Source organism: Tachypleus tridentatus, chromosome 2, assembly GCF_004210375.1.
Source record: "Tachypleus tridentatus isolate NWPU-2018 chromosome 2, ASM421037v1, whole genome shotgun sequence".
NCBI lineage: Eukaryota > Metazoa > Arthropoda > Merostomata > Xiphosura > Limulidae > Tachypleus > Tachypleus tridentatus.
Window position 1 is genome coordinate 23120448 of NC_134826.1, and position 27489 is coordinate 23147936.

At 35.7% G+C, this 27489-nt stretch overlaps 1 long non-coding RNA gene across 2 annotated transcripts in view; it reads right to left on the reverse strand.

Annotated features, from left to right (window-relative positions):
- The window catches only part of LOC143239487 (uncharacterized), a 175933-nt gene that overhangs the window by 8612 nt on the left and 139832 nt on the right, over window positions 1–27489 (reverse strand). For both annotated transcript variants that reach the window (XR_013021214.1, XR_013021213.1), the window contains one exon: window positions 15456–15697. This is a non-coding gene — a long non-coding RNA (uncharacterized LOC143239487). The remainder of the gene's footprint in view (window positions 1–15455; window positions 15698–27489) is intronic.

A 27489-nucleotide genomic window follows, 5' to 3' on the forward strand; every position in this document is an offset into this window, starting at 1 on the left:
TGTTAAATTAGGGACGGCTAGTGCAGATAGCCCTCTAGTAGCTTTGCGCGAAATTCAAAACAAACGAACAATATTTTCTCTCCTAATTCTGGTTTCATTAACACTATATTGTGCAATCCAAACAATATTTTCTCTCCTGACTATGGTTTCACTGACAGTATATTTTGTAATCCAAACAATATTTTCTCTCCTGACTATGGTTTCACTAACAGTATATTTTGTAATCCAAACAATATTTTCTCTCCTGACTATGGTTTCACTTACAGTATATTTTGTAATACAAACAATATTTTCCCTTCTGATCATGATTTAATTAACAGTATATTGTTTAGTCTTTATAATATTTTCTCTCCTCACTATGGTTTTATTAACACCATATTTTGTAGTCCGAACAATATTTTCCCTCCTGATTACGTTTCTTTAATACTATGTATCAGAAATCCTAACAACATTTTTAGTTTCTCCTGGATACGGTTTCAAAAGCAGTATAATAAGTCATTTGAGCAACATTTTGTCATTAGCGATTATGGTCTCATTAATACCAAATAAAATGATTAATTTTAAAAGTTTGGCTTTTATTCTTTTTATTACACTTTTATTAACACTATTTAATTCTGAAATTAATATTTTCTCTGCATTAACCTGTTGACTGCCAAGTATTTCAGTTGCTACGGCAACTCAGAACCAAGTTCAAAATACAACTCTAATGCTTCTTCATTTTGTAACTTTTTTTCGTGACGCCATTTTGGATCGAAAGTGAAACAATTTGTAAGTAAGTCAAATGCATGTCTTTAAAATCACATTGAGAACACAGTATTGAAAACGAATTAATCGTTCGTGGCACTGTGTTACCGAACGGCTTGGACGAGTTATCTCGTCTACGGCACTGAAAAAAAGTTAATCAAAAGCGTAGCAGCGTGTCGCTAAAGCAGAAAATTGTGGCATGTCTTGATACACGTGGATAATTCAGGTTTGAAACCCGCTGGGCGCAGAGGTTTTGTTTACGCTGCCTTTCTTAATAGAATACTTATTTACGGTTTCGCTACACAGTTAAAGTACATGTATTAAAGATATTATGTGAAACTGTGAGATTCAAACACAAGTAGGAGAGTATAAGTCCTTTAAATTCTGCGTTCTAAACACTTTGCATGATGTTCTGTCTCGTGAAATGCTGTAATGAAACGGGACAAAGCGCTGGTACGTGCATACCAGTGTTTTTATTGAACAAGAAAAATCAACAGAACAACATGACTTCAGGCATTAATCGTTTCATTTACATATCTTCAGATACTAAGTATAACGCTGTAAACACTGGTCTGAAAATCGTATACTACATAAAATATTCCTGATTATTTAAGCAAAAAAGTGAAGCTTAGTTTTGTTTCTTCATCAGCAACAAAATAGTAATTTCCAGTTTAAGAATCTTTACTTACTACACAGCTCTAGATATTTAAGTAAGCTCAGCATTTTAAGTTTTCGGTTATGAATCATTGTTTGAGGCGATCTAGATAAAACCATTGTTTAGTAAGGCGTTAGAACCTTGCGTAGGTTACATTTGATTAAATGAACTTATATGTATATATATATTCACAATGTGAGAACAAATAAAGGTTACCTTATGATGCTAGTCTATGGTTAACCAAGCAAAGCATTTTGTTAACAGAGGAATTTCAGTTGAGAAAAATTGGTGTTTTGAAACGTTCCAGGTAAATGTTTAACTACAATGAAAACTTGGAACGCTGCGAAACTAGGCGTTTAAACTCTGGGCACAAAGAACTAGTAAGAGATGAACAAACGTTGTACATGTTTCTTTACAAAGCAGGCACGACTGAGATTATTATCCAGGTTTTCGGTGGTCATTGTAACTGTGCTATTTAAGTACCAGAGCACACGGTAATGTATGAGGTGTTTCCTTTCTTTCTCAAACTGTTTCTTTTGATATGGGAGATGAGCACAGCTGATTTATTTCTTATATATATATATATAATACAAGTATAAACATAGTTACACATCACAACATGTGCATCTTGATAGCATGTTTCTTTCAGTCAGAACAATGTGTTTTCGTTTCATAGACCGCACTCGGTCGACCTAGTTTTTCTGATTTTTTCTTAAATAGTTAAAAACGAGAAAAACATCTCAACTTACAATCGTTTTGTTTGTTCACCAAACTTACATTCTCTTGTTTAACAGGCAGTTGTGAATCGAAACCACAGAGAATGACGTATCTTAACTGATATTAACAACCGAAACGTAGAACGCATCATTTCGCCGAGGTATATTATTAATTCATCTTGAGATCTCTCTAGAACGGTTCTTGCAGCCCAGGACTTGGTGGGCGCACGAAAATTCCACATTATGGCTTATCAATTATGCCCTAAAAGTGTTTCGTGCTGCCTGAAGGCGTGAAGTGCTCTCGCCTGTTACTAGCACTTACGTAAATGGACAGGCAGGCGTTAATAATGCAGCGCCACGAGAAGTGGATTGCCGTGTAGAGACAATAATTTTTTTTTCTAACTAGTGACATTCAACATTCTGCTCCCCAGATTTTCCCTTTTGTCAGACAGAATTCTCACTCGTTCTAGCCCATGTATATAGAGGACAGCTTGCAGGAGGACCGCGTGGTAGTTTGCATGTTGAGGAACGCCTCCACACGCGCTGAAATTCGTATACAAATGGTAATGTGATGTGTCGAAAGACATAAATCAGCACATTGGCGGTTTTTCAGATTCGAAAAAAAAAGATATGTATTTTGTCACAGGTGTATAAAATAAATCCCCGTTTGTTGACAAGATTTTACGGTTTCGGGAAGAGACGTTCATATGTCATCAAACCCAAACAACTGCTTGCTTTCAAAGATGCAAAATTTAAAATATAAACATGAGGAAACTGTTCTTATGAAAATTTAACAACCTCTGCATAAATTTGATGTTTTACATTTTCATAAAAAAGTTCTCTAGCAAGAACTGTTTTTTAGAGAAAATATAAATTGTCCACGATGTTGCAGAATAAAAATGTTTCATTTATCTGTCACTTTTAGTTTTATTTACAAGCGAACATTCTTACCTCTATGTATGTTGTTTTTTTTTCCCCCGTAAAGCTCTTCAGTTACGGGAAGCTGCAGCAGTTGTGTTTGTTTGTTTGCTTGTTTTTGAATTTCGCGCAAAGCTGCACGAAGGCTACCTATGGTAGCCGTCCCTAATTCAGTAGCGTAAGACTAGACGGAAGGCAGCTAATCTTCACCATCCACCGCCAACTCGTGGGCTACTCTTTTACCAACAAATGGTGGGAGTGGTCGTCACATTATAACGCCACCACGGCTGAAAGGGTGAGCATGTTTGGCGCGATGGGGATTCGAACCCTCTACCTTTAGATTACGAGTCAAGTGCCTTAACCACCTGGCCATGCCGGACCTTAGCTGTGGTTCTTTGTTCTCCGTGAAGTTACAGAAACTTGCTACACCCAACGATTGATATTTGTGTGACATTTGCAAAATGAAAGATTAAATAACGGAAAATTGTTGAACGTTTTCTTACTTTATAGAGTACTGAAGAAACGAGTTTTAAGAATAAATCAAACTTTTTTGTTGTTGCTTGAATGGAGTGGTCATTTCAAAATTTCTCCAATGTGTGAGTGTATATATGTATATGTTTCAGATCAGTTTTGAATATTTATACATAGAATTTAGTTTTCAAAAAAAAAGCTATCCATCTAAGTTGAATTATTTTTAAAAATAATTGCACCAAATTAATACAAGTCATCACAGCAAAAGAATATTTTAATATTGTTTCGTGAGGGACAAAGATTACAATAGAAAATATACAGCGTATATGTATGGGAACAATCGACTTGAAAATGACAGGGCTCTAACACTGCCGTGTTAAATGGATTTTGGATTGACGGTCCTTCATTCACTGAAAAAAACCATTGTTGGCCTCATTCATCGTCTGCTAGACACACCATTTCTTTAGTAAACAATTGGACAAATGTTATTCATTCCTTATCAAAGTAAGTAATAAGGCTATCTCGATCTAAGTATTGTTGTACCCAGTTTTAATAAAGGATGCCATCTAGTGTTGTGAATAGAGTATTCACATAAAGTTAAAAGAAATAGAGTTAAGTAATGATACAATTTTAAGTGTGAAGTATAGAAAGTGATGAATATCGTATTGATAAGATGTGTTATCTGTTGCATTGCTAATGTAAAGAACGTGGTAATTATTTCCTATGCTTCTATACTATACAGCACTGATATAAGGATAAAGTAATATATATAATCCATGTCATATGTTATAGTGTTCGTTTATATGTCAGACAGAGAATATTTAGTCTTCTCAGCTATACGTAAATGACAGAGAAGGAACTTGTAGCGTTCTCTGCTGTAGCGCTTGTGTTAATAAGAGTGGAAGAATATTTGTAGCGACAGAGCTAAGAATCTTTGGAATTCTGTGCTAAGATTTGTGCAAATGACAGATGAAAACGTTTTGTAATGTTCTTACAAACACTACAATGTTCCTTATTTTCATTTTCATTTAAGTAGCCTAAAGATATAATTGTTTTACCAAATTAGGGTTCATTTACTTTCATCACGTCTGGTTAAACCAGCATCTTAAACTGACAAAACGAAGTCGAAAATGACAAAATAACAAACCTAATATGTAATGATGAACAACAAAAAGTTCGTGATGGTAACCAATATCTCCAATACAGTCATCACAACAGAAAAATAATAAACCAAAGATGATATACAAATGTATAAAGGGAACAAATAAAAATACAACTTAAAATAAATGGGGAACTTATAAAATAATAACCACAAATGTATGAAATATTTATTGCAAAGATTGTTTGTTTGTTTTCGAATTTTGCGTAAAGCTGCATGAGGGCTATCTGCGCTAGCCGTCCCTAATTTTCCAGTGTAAGACTACAGGAAAGGCAGCTAGTCATCACTACCCACCGCCAACTCTTTTTGCTACTCTTTTACCAACGAATAGTGGAATTGACCATGAGATTATAACGCCCCCACGGTTGAAAGGGCGAGCATGTTTGGTGCGACTCGGATTCGAACCCGCGACCCCCAGATTATATAGCAAAGGTAGATGAACGCATGATAAAGTAAATAATGATACGTTTGTGACCTATTTAATTCATGAGAATCTACTAATTCATTCAGTTTTGATTCTAGGAAGATATCTTTCAAGGTCATCATTGATATTTGGTCATTATGGGAGGATTTCTGAGGATGTCCTTCCTTTGATTTTCTTTAGTGTTTCTAGTTCATGGCGCATAGTATTCAACTTCACAATGACCCAGGATAATTCTTCAGGCCCTTTCGACATTCCTCTTACTATAAGACAATTGATCAATCATCCACCAGCTATCTTTCTTTACTAGGCAATAAGGTTTCTAGTACAACTAGTTTTATCGCAGCTGATGTTTTTCGAGGTGCTTTTGGCAATTCTAGCTGTTACTTAGCTTGCCAAGTAGCTGCTAAAGTTATGGCTAGTAACTTTGCTCTTGTGGCACTGCACAACAATTTTTTTGAAACGCTTTGCTTCCTGAAAAGTTCTTGCTGATTGTGACAGGTACCTGGTGGGTATGTACAAGTATAGTTTTGGTTTTGCTTCATCACGTAGGAACTCTGAGAAATAGACAATTAACTGTTTACCGGCAATAACGTATTTAATTGCGCTTATGTTTCTAATACGCTATTAAGTTCAACATAATTAAAAGTGTTTTTCTCCTGATTGTCGTTTGTATTCAATGTCCGGAGCATCACGTTGCAGTGTCCAACAGCAGTCAGCAAGCATTGACGGATTCCAGTTGCCCTGATATCGTTTTTCCATTGTAGCAATGTTGTGGTGAAACCTTTCACCGTGTTCGTCACTGACAGCACCGAGATTTGCAGGGAAGAAGTCCAAGTGTTAGTGGAGGAAATGAATTTTGAGTGACGTGTTGCACTTCATTGTTCTGTATGATTTGAGAAGTTTTTCTACCAGGTGAATCTAATGTGGGGCTCTGTAATTGTCAAGAAAATTGTCAACAACGTCTTTGAAGGCTTTTCAGGCAATCTTTTCCGGCCCAACTAACAGATCTTGGAACCGCTTGTCGCTCATAACATGTCTGATCTAAGGGCCAACAAAAATGCCCTCTTTGATCTTGGCCTCAATTATTCTTGGGAACATCTGTCTTAAATAACGAAAACCTTTGCCTTTCTTGTTCACTGCTTTCACGAAATTCTTCACAAGTCCCAATTTTATGTGAAGAGGAGACAAAAGATCTTTGCCAGTTCCCTGCATTGCAGTTTCTTCATCTGGTTCGTCTAAGGTCTATTCCTTTGGTGATTTCGGAATTGGAAGACTGTTGTCATGTGGCACGGGTCTCATTGCTGAAGGCAAATTAGGGTATTCAATTGACTTTTGTTTTTGGCAGAGAAACCAGATACATTAGTGAAACAGAAGTAACAGTCTGTCACATGGTCTTTATGTTCTCGCCATATCATCGGGACAGCAAATGGCATTGTCTTTCGAGTGCCTCTAAGCCAAGTTCTCAGACAGACAGCACATGTTGCACAACAAATGTGAGGTGCCCATTCCTGGTCTTGATCACCAATTTTACAGCCGAAGTACAGATGATATGCTTTCTTCACAAGAGCAGTGATACTCGCCACAAATATAGCAGAATGTACCGCGACTGTTACGAAATTGACGAGACATATTGAGACTTTGCAAGTGGTGTGCATAAGTGGCCAAGTTTTCTTAGTTCACTTCAGTGAATGGTCAAATCAGCAACTCCTGAGTTAGTACATTCCAGCGACTTAATGTTTCTAAATCCAGGTTCTTAACTGTTTCAAACACTCTCATATCAAGATTAAACAGCGAGTGCTGTGCACTTGTCTAGGAGTTAATGCATTCCAGAAAAAGGTATTTATGTGAAACTTTGGAAACTCATAAAAGGTTGGTTTACTTTGTCTCATTCCTCATGTAGGCGGATGAAACTAGTGCTCATCCCACAGTGAAGATTTTCATCAGTTGTACTTATGAATTTGAAAATATTGCTTCAGTCAGATTTGCATAAATACAACTATTGATAAGAAATATACACTAGGGCCACTGCTCATTGGCCACTTAATTGGTATCAAAGCTCGATGAGCTGACGGTTCTTTTTTCTTTTCTATACATACAGACTGTTTTGACATTTGAAATACCTTCTCAGCTAATCTCATCATGATGATGACAAATAGGACAATGTCGTTACTCCGACAGTGGTATATGATCTCAGTACAGGTTGATGGTTGACAGGGGAGCCCTCGATCAAAGAGCTGAAGAGAGTTTGTTTTGAATTTCACGCAAAGCTATTCGAGGGCGATCTGCGCTAGTTGTCCCTAATTTAGCAGAGAGACGAGGGACAGTAGTCATCACTGCCAACCGCCACCTTTTGAACTACTATTTTTTTTACCAACGAACAGTGTGAATGACCGTCACATAATAATGCCCCTATGACTGAAAGGGCAAGCATGATTGGTGTTTTGGGGATCGGAACCCACGACCCTCAGACGACTAAAGAGATAGAATGAAAATAAATAAATAAAATGGAACTAAAAAATATAAAAAAAGAACTGAAGTTTTTACTAGGGAATTTCATAAGAGTTGCACCTGTCATTGTAGGGTCCTGAGTTCCATCGTAGAGTTCAAATAAGTAGAGACATCATTAGAAAAAAGTGAAAGAAATTGAAGTAATAAATAGGAGAAGGAAATATGAGAAAAAATGGATGTCATTAAAACTGGAAGATAATTTTACACCTAAGTCCTATTAAGCTGGTACGTAAATGGTGAATATGAAAGTTATTGGTAACAATGTGAACGTGTTTTGATGAAAGTGAAAACAGATACGTCTTGTCACAGACAAAACAAAATTGTTTTTATTTACAGGATATATAGTTGAGTAAATCAAACTGACAGTAACTAGAACGTGAACATAAATGGTCGATACTGTATAAGAAGGGAGCTTCGTCTCTAGGTTTTACAGCTGTGACTAGATAGTTCGCATAAGTTGGAGTTCCCGCTGTGTAGTTTGCTTGAAACAAGACTTTCTCTGATGAGGTATGCATAACGGATATTACAAAACATTGCCCATTTAGTAATCTTTTTATTTTCTTTTAGTGACATTGTAACCGGAAATTCATTGTACACGAAGATGTTGATTGCCATACAGTCTCCGAGAGCCTCACTACAAGAGCTAAACAAACGATACAGAAAAACAAACGAGCAAAAACAGCACAAACATAGAAACGAAATATAATTAATGAACGACGAAAAATCCGTAGACAATGCACACAAAGTTGGGATCCCACACTCAGAGTTCAAATAAATAATCTAAGAATCAAAACAAGGAGGAAGAACCACGAATTAAAAGAAGAGAGTTGTGATCACTTGTGCTCCCAACTTAACGACAAAACAGATCCACAACAATTCACAAACACAGGAAACCCAGACAGTAACTATCCACCTCGTGAAACACAAAGTAAATAACACATATTATCATTGAAAAGACAACTATTTAAGAACACCTCGTAAGCGCATTTAAGGCACATCATGAGCCCGATATGAATACACACTTTTGCAGTAAAATCAATAACCATGTCAGTTAAAACAAACCATGAGCACACCCAACTACCCTAGCGACACACTAAATATATCAACGAATAATTATGCCAGTGAAAACCCGATCGTGTATATCAACTCACAAAAACAAATACAGAAAGATAAACCTCAAAAGCAATAAATCATATTATAAAAAGCACCAGGAGAATATGGCAGACAGCGCATTCTCCTCAAAAAGAGCACTCATAAGCTGTATGAACACCTGGCTGCTCTGTTTAATTTATCTTTAAACTCTGGTTACAACCTGGTTTCTTGGAAGCAAGCAATTGTATTAATATTCCATAAAGAAGGAAAGCCAGCGAGTAATTGTTTGTTTGATTTGAATTTCGCACAAAGCTAAACGAGGGTTATCTCCAATAGCTGTCCCTAATTTAGCAGTGTAAGGCTAGAAGGGATCCGCTAACCATCACCACTCACCGCCAACTCTTGGACTGCTGTTTTACAAACGGATAATGGGATTGACTGTCACGTCATAACGCCTTCACGGCTAATAAGGCAAGCATTTTTGAGGAGATGTGGATTCGAGCCCAAAATCCTAAGATTGCGAGTCGAACGCCCTAACCACTTTCTCATGGCAGTCCGCCAGCAAATAATGGTATAAGGAAAATTTTGGAAAAATAGTTCGTACCAGACTCTCAAATTATTTAGAAGCCACATCAAAATTACCGGAAATCCAAAATAATTTTGGAAAATTTAAACAAACAACTGACCGCAAAAATCATTATTGACAATTTTAATAAAAAATCAATGCATTGTTGCACTTTTTTATGTCAAGAAAGCATGTCGGCCACGAGGTCTTAGGTTCTTCATGGCAGAAACTGGATAACCACTTGCAATAATTTCTTGGTTATCTAACTTTGTGGAAAATAAGAAAATGTAAAATAAATGTTAGGGAAATTTATTCCAGGTCTTTTACTCCAGAGGCGAGCAATCCTCAAGGAGGGACAGTTAGCCCTATTCTATTCATTATGTATGTAAGCAATATGCCCTTGCAATACCCAGTCTCAGTAATTTTATCCCAATTCATGGAAGAGGTTAGGGTAAGGAAAAGTGTTCCCTTTCCATCTGTAACAGCTGTACATCTTCAGCCAATACTAAACAATACAACAGAAAACTGAATTAGAACATATGTTCCCAAAAATCTACAAGTAGTATTCTCACATCAAACAAGACGTCAGATATCCACCAAAGTTATATATGCATGAAACACTTCTAAAACCACAAGTTCAGCGAAATGTTTAGGCATAATCTATGATTCTAAATTAACATGGGTTAAGCGTATTAATAATATGTTAACAATAGTTTGGAAACGAATAAAGTAGTGAAAATGTCTAACAGGCAAAATCCACGGAACGGCAAATCCACGGCAAAATCCATATAATATTATCAAAATATACAAAACATACATAGAACATGCGTGCCCAGGCTGTTATAAGTAATGTCTCTTGTATTGTTTGTAATTTAGTTAACTGTTTAAGTATTATACTTACCCATGCTGGGTAATTTATCATGAAGTAATTTATAGAGCTGTACAATTGTCTTTCGGAAACAGTTTATATGTTTGTGTAATTGCACAGCTCTATAAATTACTTCATGATAAATTTGGCATAAGAACAAAGTACTGCGCGATCTTCATCGTTACTACATACTTGTTGTAAATAGGCCTAAGCACTTCTCGCCAGTCAATATGTATTTGAAAAATAAAGACTTCATCGGGTCACCTAATGCTACACCGAACAACCTATATTAGTTCTAAACTAAACTGAAAATATTTAAGAGGGTATTTGTGTAAAATGTTCTAAAATTAAGATTAGAACTGGTGATATATGTGTGAAGACTGTATAACATCCAATACATCTAGTTGGACACTGCTCTAAAAGTGGTCGGAGTAAGTAGGGTTTACCCTGATTCTCATGTTGTACCTACATGAGATTCAACAGTAAACATTAGACAAGAGAAAGTAAAGGCCAACACATTTGAACCTCTCAGGTTTTTAGGACCTAAATCCCAACAAAGAGAAAATAATATAAACAATACACTAAACACTAAAACAATGTAAACAATGAATAACACAATACACTAAACACATATCTCAATGTAAATACTAAAATTCATACTTCTGCATATTTATTGATACATTAGTGATACCACACTCTATTGGTGACAGACGTAAACTAAAAAATGCTTTATAGAGTCAGCCAAATGCTGTTAGTTAGTGACTTTGTATGAGCTTTTCTCTTTACATTTGACTGTTATCGATACAAAAGTAATACAATTAATCAAGTTATATTTAACACAGCTAAAAGAGCTTAAATTCTACAGTGAAATAGGCTTATACTAAAAGCATCCATCTCTATAGTTCAGTGGAGACCATGAAGTTCTTAACGCAAAGGAAATATTCTGATTCTGGAATAAAACGTATGATTAACATCACGGTGATACCTGAACATTTTAAAACGTACTCTTCAAAGTTAAGTTCTAAGAAGGTCTCTTACATATATTAAAATAAGATCCAGCTGTTTCTCAAGATAGAAAGCATTCAAATATTTTTAACGACAAACATAAGTGGAAAAGGGAACCTTCTGACACAGATGTTCCTAATTTGGAATTACTGAACAAATTGAGGAAAATTAATTAATAGCACATTCCAACACAATAACTTTGTCCGGTTTTGAACCGAATAACAGGATTCAAAGTCACGTATATAACGCTCTCATAGCTGAAATTGAAGAGCAGGTTCAGAATCGTTCTGTCTCGAATCTTGGAGTGTTTGATTCACAACCCGGTACGTTAACTTCTACGGCTATGCCCGGCCTAGTTAATTAAGGTACATTTGTCAAGAAAGCATAATATAAAAGCACAATATTGAAATATAAGCATATTATTAATAATGATGTGTAAAGTTATGCTGTTATTGTGCACATATTGTTAATGAAGTTATTTGGGGGAAAAAATTAAAAAGCTGGAACTATATATCTTGTTGTGATTAATAGTTACCATAATTAAAAGTATACGAAGAAATGATAAACTATTTATTGGAAGATGGTAGTGGAGCAATCATACAATAAAAACAAACACTGGAATTAAATAAACAATATTCGGTATGTTTCTTTCTCTCCCCCTCCCTCGGGTAAGACAGTGGTAAGTCTTCAACTTATTAACCCTAAAACTGGGTTCAATTTCCTGCGGTGGACACAGCAGATAATCCAATATGGTTTTGCTGTAAAAAGCAACCAATCAAGTCTCTCTCTCTATATATATATATATAAAGTTATATATTTCACTGCACACATATTTCCTTCTCGTTAATTAATTTTATTACATGTATAAAAAGGATGATAAAAATGTTCATGTCATGTTTACGTAGGTGAAGACATGTCCAATAAACAATGATTTAGCGACAATGAAAACTTCCCTTGTTTGTTTTTAAATACAGAAACAACAAAGAAATTGTCGCTGGTTATGCGAGACAATTCAGTAAGTAATAAAAGAGCGAATTCTACACTTTGAACTTATAGTGCGAGAAGAATAAATCATTTTTTATCATCTTCTGTCTTGTTTTTCCTTGATTTTAAACAGTAAATGCGATGGTGCTTGATTTAAGGTCCTTTACGGAATAATTCCAGCTACGTTATTAACACAATGCTCTCTCAACGAACAAAATTTCTGAGAGAAACTCAGCCACCGAAATCTCTCTTATTCAACCTTGACTGTGTAATTAGTTTGTTTTCGTGTAAATTCTTTCCCCCTACTTCCACGCTATTTTCTCATGTTGGTTTCTATTGTATGCTAATTTTGTAGAAGCTTATGGTGAGGGCAGTTAATTCGCTTGGTTTACTTTAGGTGCTGGTGATGCTATCGTGATTACACTTTGACCACGAGAGCTTTGTTTGAGCAACTGATACTCGTATGTAAATCTAGCCTAAAAATATGCAACGCACTTAGAACACTTATCTTCTTCGACAAGTGTATTTCTCATAAACTGTCTGAGAGTAAACAGAAAAGAGCGAATAATACTTGCGTAGTAGTAGACCTAAACACAACCTACGCTTAAAAATGTTTATAACAAATTCAGATATTTTTTATCACAAAATGGAAAATAAACACATATTGTGAAATAGAAAACTTAGGCTTATTAGAGGCATATAAAAATATGAGCTGGTAAGATAATGCTGAAAAATCCAGCTGAGTCACTAAGGAATGTCATGACCCATTTGAAGTTAGTCATGATTCACTGAGTCAGTTGACTCGCACTGGAATTTTTCTACTCAGTGTTGGGTCGTATAGCATAGTGCAAACCAAACCAAACCATGGCAGATATTTAGTTTTGAGGAAATGTATTTGACTTTCCCAGTTTCAGTGTTCAGGAATAGGAGTATCCTCCTTCGCTCCTGTCCCCCGCTAGTACAGCGGTAAGTCTACAGATTTACAATACTAAAATCAGGGGTTCGAATCCACTCGGTGGGCTCAGCAGATAGCCCCATGTGGCTTTGCTATAAGGAAACACACACACGCACATCTTCGTTCCACTCGCGTATGTATTGACGAATCAAGGAATTAACTGCTTCAACGGTGTAAGTTGAAAGGTCAGTGGGTGCGTGTTACAAGATTTGGTAAATGTCCTGTGGGTGTTGAGGTTGGATGAAGTCCAGGGCTGCTGGTGATGAGGATGAGCTGAAGATAAGAAGAACAGAAGCAAATCGACAGCGTTCACAACGAACCATCATACCAACGGGCCTTTAACAGGGCCACCCGGTGGCGAGGATTTATAAATCCAATGCCTTGGCTAGGATGAAAATATGAATGATCGTATTTATTTGCTATTATATTAAGTACAAAGCTACATAATGGGCTATGGCACAGTGTAACTGTAGAAGTATTCTCACCATGGTCCAGTTTACTTGTTATTTCTTCTAGATAAATAATTATTCTTATTATAAACCATTCTACCTCTTCTCATCACATCATATAGCTAAGAATTGTAGCTTTCCCAATTGCATAATGGTTCGTATCTTTAACCACTTGTGCTCAGGTCATCATATTTAATGTACCATTTGTTAACCATTTAACTTCTTCCAAAAACATAAAAGAAATTATTATTTACAACTTATTGTAACAGCATTACGAATTAACCACATACGACTATCTTGTTTGTCTTATCTTCAACTATTAGCCATTTTAATTGTTATAACTGCTAAACCTTCCAAATGCAACATGGCTCTCGTTGTTAAATTTTCTCTCTAATCGCAGAATCATTTCATCCAAATTCTATAAGCGTTAGAAATAAAACAAATTCTTTGGCATTAATGTTTTTCAGGCTGTAGTATGGATTCCTTCATCAACCAGTCAATTCCTTCTAATCCAAATGCCCCCCCCCCAGTGGTTCAGCGGTATGTCTGCGGACTTAAAACGCTGAAAACCAGGTTTCGATACCCGTGAGCGGAGTACAGATAGCCCCTTGTGGAGCTTTGTGCTTAGTTCAAAACAACAACTAATCGAAATATATTACTTCGTGTTACCCATTTCACTAATTTTAACTGCAGAAGTTATTTATTAAAAATAATATCTCTTCAAACATCAGCATTCTTTATTCAGTTGGTAATAATGCAAGTGCTTCTAGTTAAAGAACTTTTAGTATTATTAACAACCATTAATTACAGCGTGTTTTCCTGATTAACTATTCAGCTTCGAACAGCTGCAACACTATTCCAACACTTAATTATTTAAATTCCAACTATTAGATTTAATTTATTTCCAACCACTAGATATTAATAAATTAAATTGGTTCGTTCTATCGTTAAATTGGACTTATTTTAACTGTAGAATGGTTCATGTAATTAAACATTCGGGTTCTTGTAACTGCAGTATCATATTCGACTTTCTGAAGGAGGTTTTTTTTTAAAGTAATCACTCCTAGAAAAGGAGTTAAGCTCCTGATATTAGGCAGGTAAAATTATTATAATAATACCATAACCCTTTTCGTTAACCTTTAAACTCATCTTAAAAGAAAAATGGTTTCCACCGTTGACTATTTGTAAGATCCTTCGACTGTTTATAATATCTACTGTCTTTCCAGTTCAAAATGTTTCTCAACATCAACAATTCGACTTCTAACTCTAAATTGTTAATATGAATAATGGCTGAAATATGGTCAGGGTATCTAATGTACTCGAATTCCAGACATGGTATTAACAAAAATGTCTCAAATTTTCTGCTGTGACTGCGTTACAAAAGTGACAATCATCCAATTATTTGGTTAAGAATAGCTGCCTTAGGCGGCATTTGCTGGTGAACGATTGTCTTTCCTCTGGTCTGCAGCTCAAAACAGTGGATAGCCATAGAAGTCTGTGGACAAATAACGTGTTGTGTAGATGACCAAACAACAAACAAATCTTTCTAAAGGCACTATATCTAATCACTTTACGTCATATAATTTTATTAAAACTCTTATTATTATTAGTTAATCGATTTTAAATGACTGAATCCCATCCGCTAATATTTTACCCTTTGAATTGATTCAACAACTTCATGTTTCTATCTAAAATCAACTTTTGTCACTGTCTAACAGTAGCATGTTTTATATCCTCCCATTTGACTGCTACCTACAATATGGTTTCTGTTTTAACGATCCAACTTCTACTGACTGTAATAGGTTCCTATTATTAACGATCAAATATTTGTTGACTGCGGAAGGTTATTAGTATTAAAGATCAAACTTATTCAATTAGGTTCTCTATCATTAACGACCCAACTTTTACTGATTGTAGTAGGTTCCTATAATTAACGACTCACCTTCTACTGAGGTCAATAGGTTCCTGTTGACATTCCATTGATCGTAGTAAGTCCTTTTTATTAGCAAGCAAACTCCCACTTATTGTATTTGATTCTTATTGAGGAGGTGACCTCGGTCCGGAATGGCCAAGTGGGTTAAGGTGTTCGACTCCTCATCTGACAGTCGCGGGTTCGAATCACATTCCACCAAACATGATCGCTTTTTCAGCCGTGTGGGCGTTATAAGGTTACAGCCAATCCCACTATTCATTGGTAAAAAAGAGTGTACATGATAAAGAGGATATTTCTTTGAATGTAATAACAGAGTTAGGAACATATAAAAACTGGGACTAGAATTTATTTATCGTGTGTTAAGATAAAAGGTATTACCGCGTGTATTGATTAGATTCTGGTATCAAGTACTATAACTTTTCGCTTTGATTTTACTACAACATGGTTCTTATAAACAAGCATTTGAAATGCACTACTCTAGCTGCTTTATATTTCTCATCCGTCACCATGGTTTTAACTTCATGGTTCCAATAAATTCTACCAATTGCTACATGTTTTCCTATCTTTAAACATTATGCATCCAACTGCACCAGTGTCCGTGGTATTGATCTTATTTCCTTACGTCTAATGATCACAACGTGATATTTTAAACAGTTTATATTTCACTGACTCTTGTACAGTTCTTATAATTAGCTTCGAATAATTTATATATTTATAAAAAGTTGACCCTCTTCTAATTCTACATATGATTAATTACGAACAATCATTCGATTTCTTTTATCAGAAGCATAGTTGTTATCATTCATTATTTGGCTTCTTCTCATACATGGATGTTACCATTAATTATTTGGCTTCTTCTCATACATGGATGTTACCATTAATTATTTGGCTTCTCGTACATGAATGTTATCATTAATAATTTGGCTTCTTCTCATACATGTATGTAACCATTAATAACTTGGCTTCGTCTCATACATGGATGTTACCAATGATCATTTGGCTTCTTCTCGTACATGGAAGGTCTTCTGGAAGTGGATTCTTGTACGTGGTAATGTGATCTCTCAGAGAAAGTTCTGTACTTTTGGTTTACCTCCTCTGGGTTCTGAATATCTTCCCACATGTTTCCCGTGCGTAGCGGCCCGTGAAGGAGAAGAGAGGATTCTTGTGATTGAGGGGCTCAACCCTAGCATACCACTTTGACCTTGAATTCCTGTAGTGTGGCGGCCTTGAGGTGACTCCTCCAGGATCAATCGGCTGATCCACGTAGGCTAGAGTCAACCGAGTGCCAGTGTTGGACATTTTCAACAGGTGTTGTGGACATTGTGTCTGATGTTGATGTTTGGGTATAGTGCTCGCGAAACCCTGGCGTTGCTCCGACGTCCTTGTTTGGCATTGCAGTGCGTTCTCTAGTAGGTTCCATGGTGGATGGGTACAATAGACACTGAAGTGTTCTTTCTTTACTATGTGTCCTCAAAATCCAAATAAAAATAAAATAATAAAAACAGATTATTAGCAAACAAACACATTTTGAAGATTCTGAATACCAGTCTTTAACTTCTTCAATACCTTCACCTCATTTTCTGATAATACATTTTTTATCAGACAAACATTCAGGGCAAATTCCTCCCTTCTTTTATTCAGAATGGGCTAAAGTGGCTTGCTGGTCAGTCATAAAGCTATGTTACGGGGACGTCTTGGTGTAAACATTCACTCCAAAACATAGTGAACTCCTCTTGCATACATTGAGGATATACCCACTGAGGTTACTATCCATGCTACTTTGAATGTGACACGAGCAGTTATTGTTGAGGGGGATTTAAAGAACATTTCCGAGTAGGAGATTATCGTTGGTGTCTTTAGTCAAAGCATTTCTGCAGTGCGACGTATCTCCACTTGGAAAGACGGAATACTGCTACCTACAAATGTACTAATTTTGACACTTACACCATCACGCCCACCTGCCAGCATGAAGGCAGGTTGTTTGAACTGTAGGGTATGGCTATATATTCTGAATCCTCTCTGGTGTTTCCAATGTCAGTTGTGCGATCACATGAAGACATCATGTCATGGTTCCTTGACATGTGCTCGTTGCAGTGACAAAACCCATGATGCTTACGAGATTGAAATTGATTCTCATTATGTTAATTGTAGTGGTTTTCATATCTCGTGCTTTTTTTTTTGCTCTAGATGCGTAGAGGAAAAAAAGAGGTAAAGCATTTAAAAATTATTCACAACATTTCTTACTCCGAGGCTAGAAAGTTACTCTCTATCACTCCATTTCGGACATATGTTGCTGCTTTCCATCTCACTGCTACAGTGGGAATGCAGAGTCGTTTTCAAACCAGTGAAGAGTCTTTTGCCCTTTGTAGTAAAGAGAATTGATGAGCAAACTTGAATACTTGTCTCTGTGCCTACTATTCCTTACAGTGATTCCCCAGATCCACTTCCTTTGGCTCCAGTTTCTAACGTTTCCTCGAATCCATCTTTTTCATCGGCCCCGAGATGTCAAACGATTATTCATTTTCGATTTCAAATGCTGGACTTTACACCTACTGTCCACTCGATCTAAGGCAGAATTCAAGGAGATCGAAAGACCTCCTTCTAATAAAGAAAAACGTTGTTCCTGTAAACTGAAGGGCTCTCCATCCATTTCTCCACTTAAATAAAAATGGCCACATTAATACAGTGGAAAAGACGAGGTTTTTGTTCGAATATATATGACATTAGGAAATCTGTTTATTATAATGATTATAATTTATAATCATCAAGTGTGTTTTTCTTTACAAAAAACGCTTCTGAAACATGTTGATGCAGTCACCTTCCGGCAGGTTTTTGTACAGAAATGACAGATTTTGTGATGGACGATGGAAAGGTGGCACTTCTAGTTGATCAGCATGTGCCTGCTCTTTCTTTGCTACTCGGTACACCCTTGGAGGCCATAGCCATCCGTGTTTCCTTGGGTCATACATTCCATCACTGTCTTTCCTCTCTACTTGTCTCCTGGATAGACCTATGATACATCAGATCTTGATGCTCTCATTGAATGGTTACCATCTCCCTTTTAAATCCTGGAGGATTCTAATGGACATAATCTTCTCTGAGATGTTGCTGGTATTGATTCTGTAGAGCGTATGTTTTCGCATCACAACCTTTCTTATAATCATACACACAGGCACTCTTTTACTATTATTCATCTCTCTATCCACTTTCCTTCACTTTTATCTAATTTCTCTTGCGTGGTTGACAGTGACCCATCGGGGCAGTGATCATTTTCCTGTCGTTTTGAAGGACACTGGTCATGGTCGATGCCACCCGACCCGTGTACCTCGATGGAAGCTGGACCAGGCTAACTGGCTCTCCTTCATTGTTTTTTCGGCACTTGATCATGCCATCGTCTGTAACCCATCGATAGACGACTGCGTGGCAGCAGTAACTGACTGTATTATCCAGGCAGCTGCTCAATGTATTCCTAAGTCTTCAACACGTTTTCCACGGTATCCTCGTTCATGGTTGAATCCTGCCTACCACATGGCAAGGGAGGATCAAAAACGGGCCTGGGATACATTTAGTAGGTATCCCGCACTTTCAAATCGCATCGTTTTTCAGCAGGCCCGTGCAAATGCTAGGCAGGTAAAACATTAAAGCCAGAAAGAATCTTGGATTAAGTCAACAAATAGCATTTTTTGTACTACCAGTTCCAAAATGATATGAAACAATATTTGGAAGACCAGTGAGCAGTATATTTTCGCCCCTATCGATCTTGTTTTCTGATGGCCAGGAAGTTGCTGATACCCAGTGCATCGCCAATACTCTCGCTGAAAGCTTTTCTCGTGCGTCCAACACTAGTGCTTCATTCCCACCTTCTTGGGCATCAAGCCTCTGGCAGAGCAATCGCCTCTTTCCTTTTAGGCTGATTGTCCCTATGACTATAACTGACCCTTTACACTGGTGGAATTCATGCTTGCTTTTTATTGGTTTTGCAGTACCTGATGTCGGACCTGATGATGTTCACTACGAGATGCTGTGCCATCTCTCTTCTGCTATACTTGTGATTGTTGTTAACTGGATTTGGCAAGAGAATGGCTTTCCTGATGCTTGGCTTTGTGATATTGTCCAAGATTCCTTCAAACTACTGTCCAATTGCTTTGACGAGCTGTCTCTGTAAGATCTTGGAGAAGATGGTTAATGCTCATCTTCTTTGGTTCCTCGAATCAAGCAATCCCTTTTCGCCCACTAGTGTGGATTAAGATTCAGAAAACAGTGTTCCACTGTGGACCAGCTAATTCGACCTGGAATGTAAGGTTTGCGTGGCCATTTGCCCATTTTTATTATTACTGACTCGCTTTGCTCTCTACTGATCTTGTAATCCTAATCGTTTTACGTTAGTTTTCATCCGATTCCTGTTGATATTCAAAACCGACTGGCCCATTTCTCTTTATCATCTATTTCTATACAGTTATTCTGGATGCAGGGCCATGTCGGTATTCACGGGAACGAGCTAGCTGATACTAACTAAGTCCGTCTGCTCTGGTGTTATGAACGTCGTACCTGTTCCATATATGGACAACGATCCTGTATTCAAGCCTCAACTTGGAGTGAGCAACGTGATAACAAGCTTTTCCAAGTCAAATCTTTTGTTGTCTTTTGACGGTCTTGCTTCATAAATATTGGAAAGAGGAAGTTGACCTGACTACGCTACGCATTAGTAACAGTTTCATAACTCATCGTTTTCTTTTATTTGGGATTGAAGCACTGGTCTGTGTGACACTCAGGTCACAATAGCCTAAATTTCATTGTCGTGTCGTCATTACGACCATGAGTGACGGCACCGTTTTAAACATGTTTTACTCTGGGTTCACTCTTGACATTGGACAGTGTCATTGGCAATGGAAACACTGTCCACCTCAGTCGTATTTTTAAAATTGTAAGGGTCATTGGCCTTTTTAATTCTATTTAAGTTTCTAATAAGAAATTTGTCATTTGTTTTGCTTAACATGATTCATTTTTACATATTTTAATAATTTTACTTTTATTTTTAATTTTTATCGGTTATTTGGCGCAAATAGCTTAGTTGTTTTGCACCAATAAACGCCAACTAATCAACCAACCATACAAGGATGTTAGTATTAATCATTTTGCTGCTTTTCATACATGGATCTTAAGATTAAACATTTCGATTATTATTCATAAATGTTACCATTAATCATTTGGTTTCTTTTCATACATGGTTGTTAACATTAAGCATTTGAATTCTTCTCCAAATAGAACTATTATTACAACTTTATTTAACTTTTGTTTGTTCCTTATTAAGAAACATTCGAACACTTCTAATCTCACTATAAACTACAAGATGGTTTTATAATTAACTATCCCACTGCTTTCAATTGTAACTTTTGAATTTCCTCTGTCTCAAGTATAGTTCCTAGAATTAACCATTCAACTCCATCTTAGTTTAGCAGTTTGTTTCATTACAACTAAATCATTGTACTCATAATCAAAACTTCTGTTTTGTCTGTTTTAGACTAATTATCATAACCAACCATCAGACTTGTTAGAAATGCAGTATAGTTTTGTTAGAAATGCAGTATAGTTCTTATCACTAATCACTCCATTTCTTCAACATGGGAGGCTCTTATCATTAACTATACAACCTCTGTCTATAGCATAATTAACTACACCCTTGTGCAAATTAATTGAAATAAATGGTCATTTTACAATATTTTCAGCACGGCGGCCGGTGTAGGCTCGCTGGACCCGCTGATTTCCTTTAATAGTTATTTTTTTTTCACACAGACGGCGTCATTAGCTGTGTTTTGCAGTACGGTCGATCTATTTGTGGGATATATGACAAAAGTTTGAGGAATATTACGTCATACAAAATTGCGTTAGAAGGGCAAGAAAACCAGTCAAAAACCAACTTCTTACCAACTCAATAAAGAAAAAAACAGTATCAATGGGGTCTGAAATACAAGAACTGGACGCAAGAACATTGGAGGAAGGTGTTATTCAGTGACGAGATTCATTTCTTCGTACAGGGTCAAAGAAGACTGCATGTTCACAGATCTACAGGTGAGAAACTTCGGGAATCTCACATCAATCAGTTCATAAGACATCCCTTGAAGAAGATGTTTTGGGGCTTTTTCAGCTACTATGGCATCAGCGGTTTACATATCGTAGAAGGTATGATGCGAGGACCACAGTACCACGACGTTTTGCAGAGAATAGATTTTCCAGATTTGAAAAAGAGATTTACAGATGGATCTGGCATTTTTCAGCAAGATCTGGCTCCGTGCCACACATCAAAACTTGTGCAGAATTTTATGACTACAACGCGAATAAAGGTGCAGGACTGGACTGGAAACTCTCCGGACTTAAATCCTATTAAATTAGCTTTATCTACAATGCATGTTTCTTTTAATAGGCCTTTTAAAGTCACTTCATATTTTACACGACTTCAATCTTTTTTTCCAATTAATGTACCCACACCACGTAAAACAGTTACACTTCATCAATATCTTTATTTGGCACCTCGTATTCATAATTTTATTCCTTATAGTATAATATCTTCTATTAATCGTGTTAATCAAAAGAAATACTTAAAACAATGGATCTTAAATACTGATGATAATATTTTGGGAACTTTATTTTGATTTTGTAAGTTTTGATTTTACTTTATTATGTGTTTAACCATCACAGGACGAGTTAACTCTTTGTTGATGGTTTTATATTGTTATTTGATTTTTTGTGTCTAATTTATTGCTTAATAAATTTATTATTTATTATTATTATTTAGAACTTGTAGTGAGAGAAATAAAATATTTTCCTAAATTTGTAAAGAAAGACTTCGGGGAAAAGACTGTACTACGAAAAATAAGCTAATTGAGGCCATAATTGAGATGTGGTACCGCGATCCAAAAATTAATAAAGATTGCAGTCAACTCGTGGACTCGATGCCAAAGCGAATTAATGATCTTCTGAAAAATAAAGGTGGACATATCATGTATTAATTTGTGAGTAATTTGTGGATTCTCAGAAATAAAACGTAAAAAAAAAAATTAATTCGTAATTTTCCGTTTTATTTCAATTAATTTGCACAAGGGTGTAATTCAATGTTTATAAAAGTAACATGATTTCTATATTTAACAAGTTGTTTTAAAATGATTAATATAGTTCTTAACATTAGTCATTAAAAACACACCATGGTGTCTATCATTAAAAACAATATCAGTTTCAATTTCAGTAAGACACCTAACACCCAGTTTTAAACGTAATTAAAACAGAGTTCATCAGTCTAACAGTAGTGTTGTTCTTATAATAAAACACGGTTTTCTTAAATGCTGCGTAATTTTAATTACAGGACGGTTCTTAATTTAAACTTTGAAACTGACCGAAATGTAAAATGGTTCTTATAATAATTATTTGATTAGATCGGTTAGAAGCATGGCTCTTGTAACTAACCCCTCGACCTCTTACAACGTGTGCATGTAATCATTGTTGAACCATTAAACTCCTTCTGGTTGCACAGTTACCCCTATCACTAACAGCTGGAATTTGTTGTAACCGTAGTATGGTTCCTTCTTTGTTTGTTTCTATTGTTTATGGTTTTAAGTTTCGCGCAAAGCTACACGAGAGCTATCTGTGCTAACCGTACTTAATTTGGCAGTGTAAGACTAGAGGGACGGTAACTAGTCATCATTACCCACCGCCAACTTCTGGGCTACTCATTTATCAACGAATAGTGGGATTGACCGTCACATTATAACGCTCTCAAGGCTAAAAGAGCGAGCGTGTTTTGTGCGACGGGGATTCGAACCATCCACCGTCGGATTGCGAGTCGAGCGCCTTAATCACCTGGCTACGCCAGGCCAGTATGGTTCGTATGATAAGCTATTTCACTTACAACTAACTATAGAGTGCTCTCTATCATTAACTACTGGCACATTTATAACTGGAGAATGGATCTTTCAATTGACCATTCGACTTCTAACAACATAAGTTTGTTGCTTACAGTTAACCCTTTTAGTTCTTCATATTGTATAATTACTTTCAACTAACTGAATAGGAGTTCATTACACTAGTTAATCAACTTATTTTTAACTGCATCATGTCACTTACCATTATTTAATTATATTCTTTTAACTGTAATACATTATATGTTATTAGAGTTCATATAAACGGAACATGATTCTGCTACAACACGACAGATATTACTGTAGTTAAGTGCTTGTAATTAATTATTTCTTTCACATAACTCTTATCATTAGTTGATATTTTACAACTACAGAACAATATATATTGTTAGCTGCTTTCGTTTTTACAGATACGACACGATTATTATAATTAACTGTTACATTTCTTATAAACACACAATCACTAACCACACACCTTCTACTTACTGTAAAAACGTTCCTGTTAGCACCAGTCGAAGTGTGTTTTTATTACAGCATCGAACATAACATCATCCACTACTTTCAACTTACAAAGGGCCCGGCATGGCCAGGTGGTTAAGACACTCGACTCGCGATCCGAGGGTCGCGGGTTCTAATACCCATCATACCAAGCGCAGATAGCCCTCGTGTAGCTTTGCGCGAAATTCAAAACAAACCAACTTACAACATGCCTTTTATCGTTCTATTCTTGTAAATACAGCGTGTTAACTGCAATTAACAACACGATTTGTTAACAAATAAAGCATGGGCCTAATAGTTAAAAATAACTTTATTCTAACTGTAGTCTGACTCCTATAATTATTCAATAATTCGACTTCTTATCGCTGTAGAATTGTTTCTATGATCAAGTACTTGAGTCATTCTAGTTAAGTATTTGTTACGTCATAATCGGCGAGACTTTTTCAAATTAAAGACAATTCCTATCGTTAACCATCCAACGTTTTCTAACTATTATAATTAATTATATTTAATTAAATGAGTCTTAAATCCAAAACAACCTTTCTAACTAATTAACAGACACCTTATAACTACTACATCGTTCTGATGCGATGCATAGTTTCTGTTAAAAAATTACTACACAGTTCATAACTACAGAATGGTTCCTGTTAATAACAAACCACGTTTATCAAATCTGATGCATGGTTCCTATTAATATACATTGTTTACATCTGCAGCTCAGTTTGTATTAACAATCAACTAGATTATTGACACGTGAAGCATGGTTTCTTTTAATAATTAAGTACGTTTATCTAATCTGATGCATGGTTTCTATAAATAATCAACTATACTGTTCACATCTGCAACATGATTTCTGTTAATAATCAACTACATTGTTCATACCTGAAGTATGTTTTGTATTACTAGCCAACTGTATTGTTCTAATCTGAAGTATGTTTTGTATTACTAGCCAACTGTATTGTTCATACCTGAAGTATGTTTTGTATTACTAGCCAACTGTATTATTCTAATCTGAATCACGGCCCTCGTTAATTACTAACTATATTGGTTATATCTTAATCGTATTAATAACTACCTTTTACATCTGAACCATGGTTCTTACTAATAACTAATTACATTGCTTACATCTGAACCATAGTTTTTATTAAACACTACTTACAGTGTTTACACACGAACCATGGTTCTTACTAATAACTAGCTATATTTCTTACATCTGAAACATGGTTCTCATTAATAACTACTTACACTGTTTACACATTAACCATGGTTCTTACCAATAACTAGCTACATTTCTTACATCTGAAACATGGTTCTTATTAATAACTACTTACACTGTTTACACATTTACCATGGTTCTTACTAATAACTAGCTACATTGCTTACATCTGAAACATGGTTCTTATTAACAACTACTTACACTGTTTACATCTAAACCATGGTTCTTTTTAATAACCAACTGTACTGTTTACATCTGAACCATTGTTCTTTTTAATAATTAACTGGATTCTTCACATCTGAATTATGGTTATTATTAATAACTAACTATATTGTACACTTTAAGCATGATTCGTATTAATAAACCTTGTATTTCTTATAACTCAAACTTGGTTCTTATGGTTAACTGTTCACCTGACTATAAAACCATGCATCATATTTCTGACCTTTACTATTACACTTCTTGTAACTTGAGCATGGTCCTTATATGTAACTGCTCGATCACGTCCAACTGTATATAACTAATTATCGATTTTTCTCAAATATAGGATCATTTATACACAAATTTTGTATTTAACATATTTGCTCTAGCATATTTCATGCAACAGCATTTTGGAAATTTGGTACAAGTGACGTAGATACTTTGTCTCAGTTCTGTGAAATGTTAACCGTTTGTCATCCAGTTTATTGTAGCTTGAACCCGGTTCAGTTTGTCAATCATTCAACTACTTCTGGCCATAGCCTGGTTCTTACCATAAACATTCTCACAACTTTTAACCACTGCATTGCTATAATTAGCAACAATTTGACTTCTAACGCTGTATGACCGCTATGAACTCAACAAACACGAACAGCTCAACGTTTTTAGATATATCATTCATCCAAATTCTTGACGCTGCAGCAAATTAGCGGACCCTCACGTTAGCTTCTCGAACTATTCTAACTTTAACATGGTTCATATGATTAACCACTCGACTCCCTATAACTGAACAATCGTTATTAATTGATGAACCATTCTGCTACAAAATTACCTCTCGATGTAATCATTCGTTTTATTCTTACTGCAATATGGTTCACACCGGTAATTTAACTACTTAACTACGTAACTGTAATATGGATCCTATAATTAACTGTTCGATTCCTCCTAAGCGTAGCATGGTTCCTATCAATAAATCTCGAATTAAAACACCTGAAATACTGTTGCTGGTTAACATCCCATTGTAGAGATACCATACAATGTGCTGTACGGTTACAAACAGAATAGACCACTTCAGTTGTATAGCAGTGAAGAGGTGAAATGAAAATAGAGTAGAATATAATACATTATTGTGTAATTCAGGAGAACGTTTTAAAAAACCGTGAAATCAAGAATATAGGGCAGAATGTATTACCAACGTGACTTATGGGACTACTATGTTTGGCAAAAACAGCGTATTTACAATATCTGTGATTACAGTCAGTACCGAATAAAACTTGTTGAAGTTTCAAGTTTTTAGCCATTTTTAAGACAGAATTTGTTTTTGTCATTTGTGTCTACTTGAATATAAGTAGGAAATTTTAATAACTTTTAAAACACTGAGTACATTGAAAAATATTTCTGAAAAATTATGTTTAGTGATATATAGTTTTTACAACCGTAAGTAATACTTTAAATGAACGAAGTATAAAAATAAAATAAACGTTTAATCGTTTGTTTCATTAACAAGCACTATACATGTCAATGGATCCATAACATATATGTTTGATAAATAACATTTATGGTATATAAGGAAGTCACTCTGGATGAGAATATATATTATTATAAGGCGTAAAGTGAGTCTGAACATAACTTAGAAAATACATAAGTAATGAAACATTAACAGATGACAAGTAGATAGAAATGAAAGAATAAAAAAACTACACATATTATTTACACCGAACATAACAGAAGGAGTGTGTGTGTTTTTATAGCAACGCCACATTGACCTATCTGCTGAGTCCGCCTAGGGGAAATCGAACCCCTGATTTTAGCGTTGTAAATCCGTAGACTCACCGCTGTACCAGTGGGATACTATAGAAGAAGGAATCAAATCAAGTACTGAATACCACTGGGCCCAAATATAGGAAGGTGTATTTATCATCATTAGGAAAATTAGGTGTGTATTTTAATCAATGTCTTTTGAATCTTATTTATCAAGTTTGAAATAAGATTAGGAAATTGAAATTAAAACAAGTCACACACGTGTGTGACGGCCAAATATGTTTCATTTTATAATATAAGTATTACAGTAGTGAAATAACAGAGCCCCTAAACATAGAGTACACATTCATATTAGTAAAATCTTATTAGCCAACTAGGTACATTTCGTATTATGTTTTCTAACTAAGCTCTTTTATGTTAGAAATGGAAGTTTGCCTGGATTCACTATATATCATCCAAA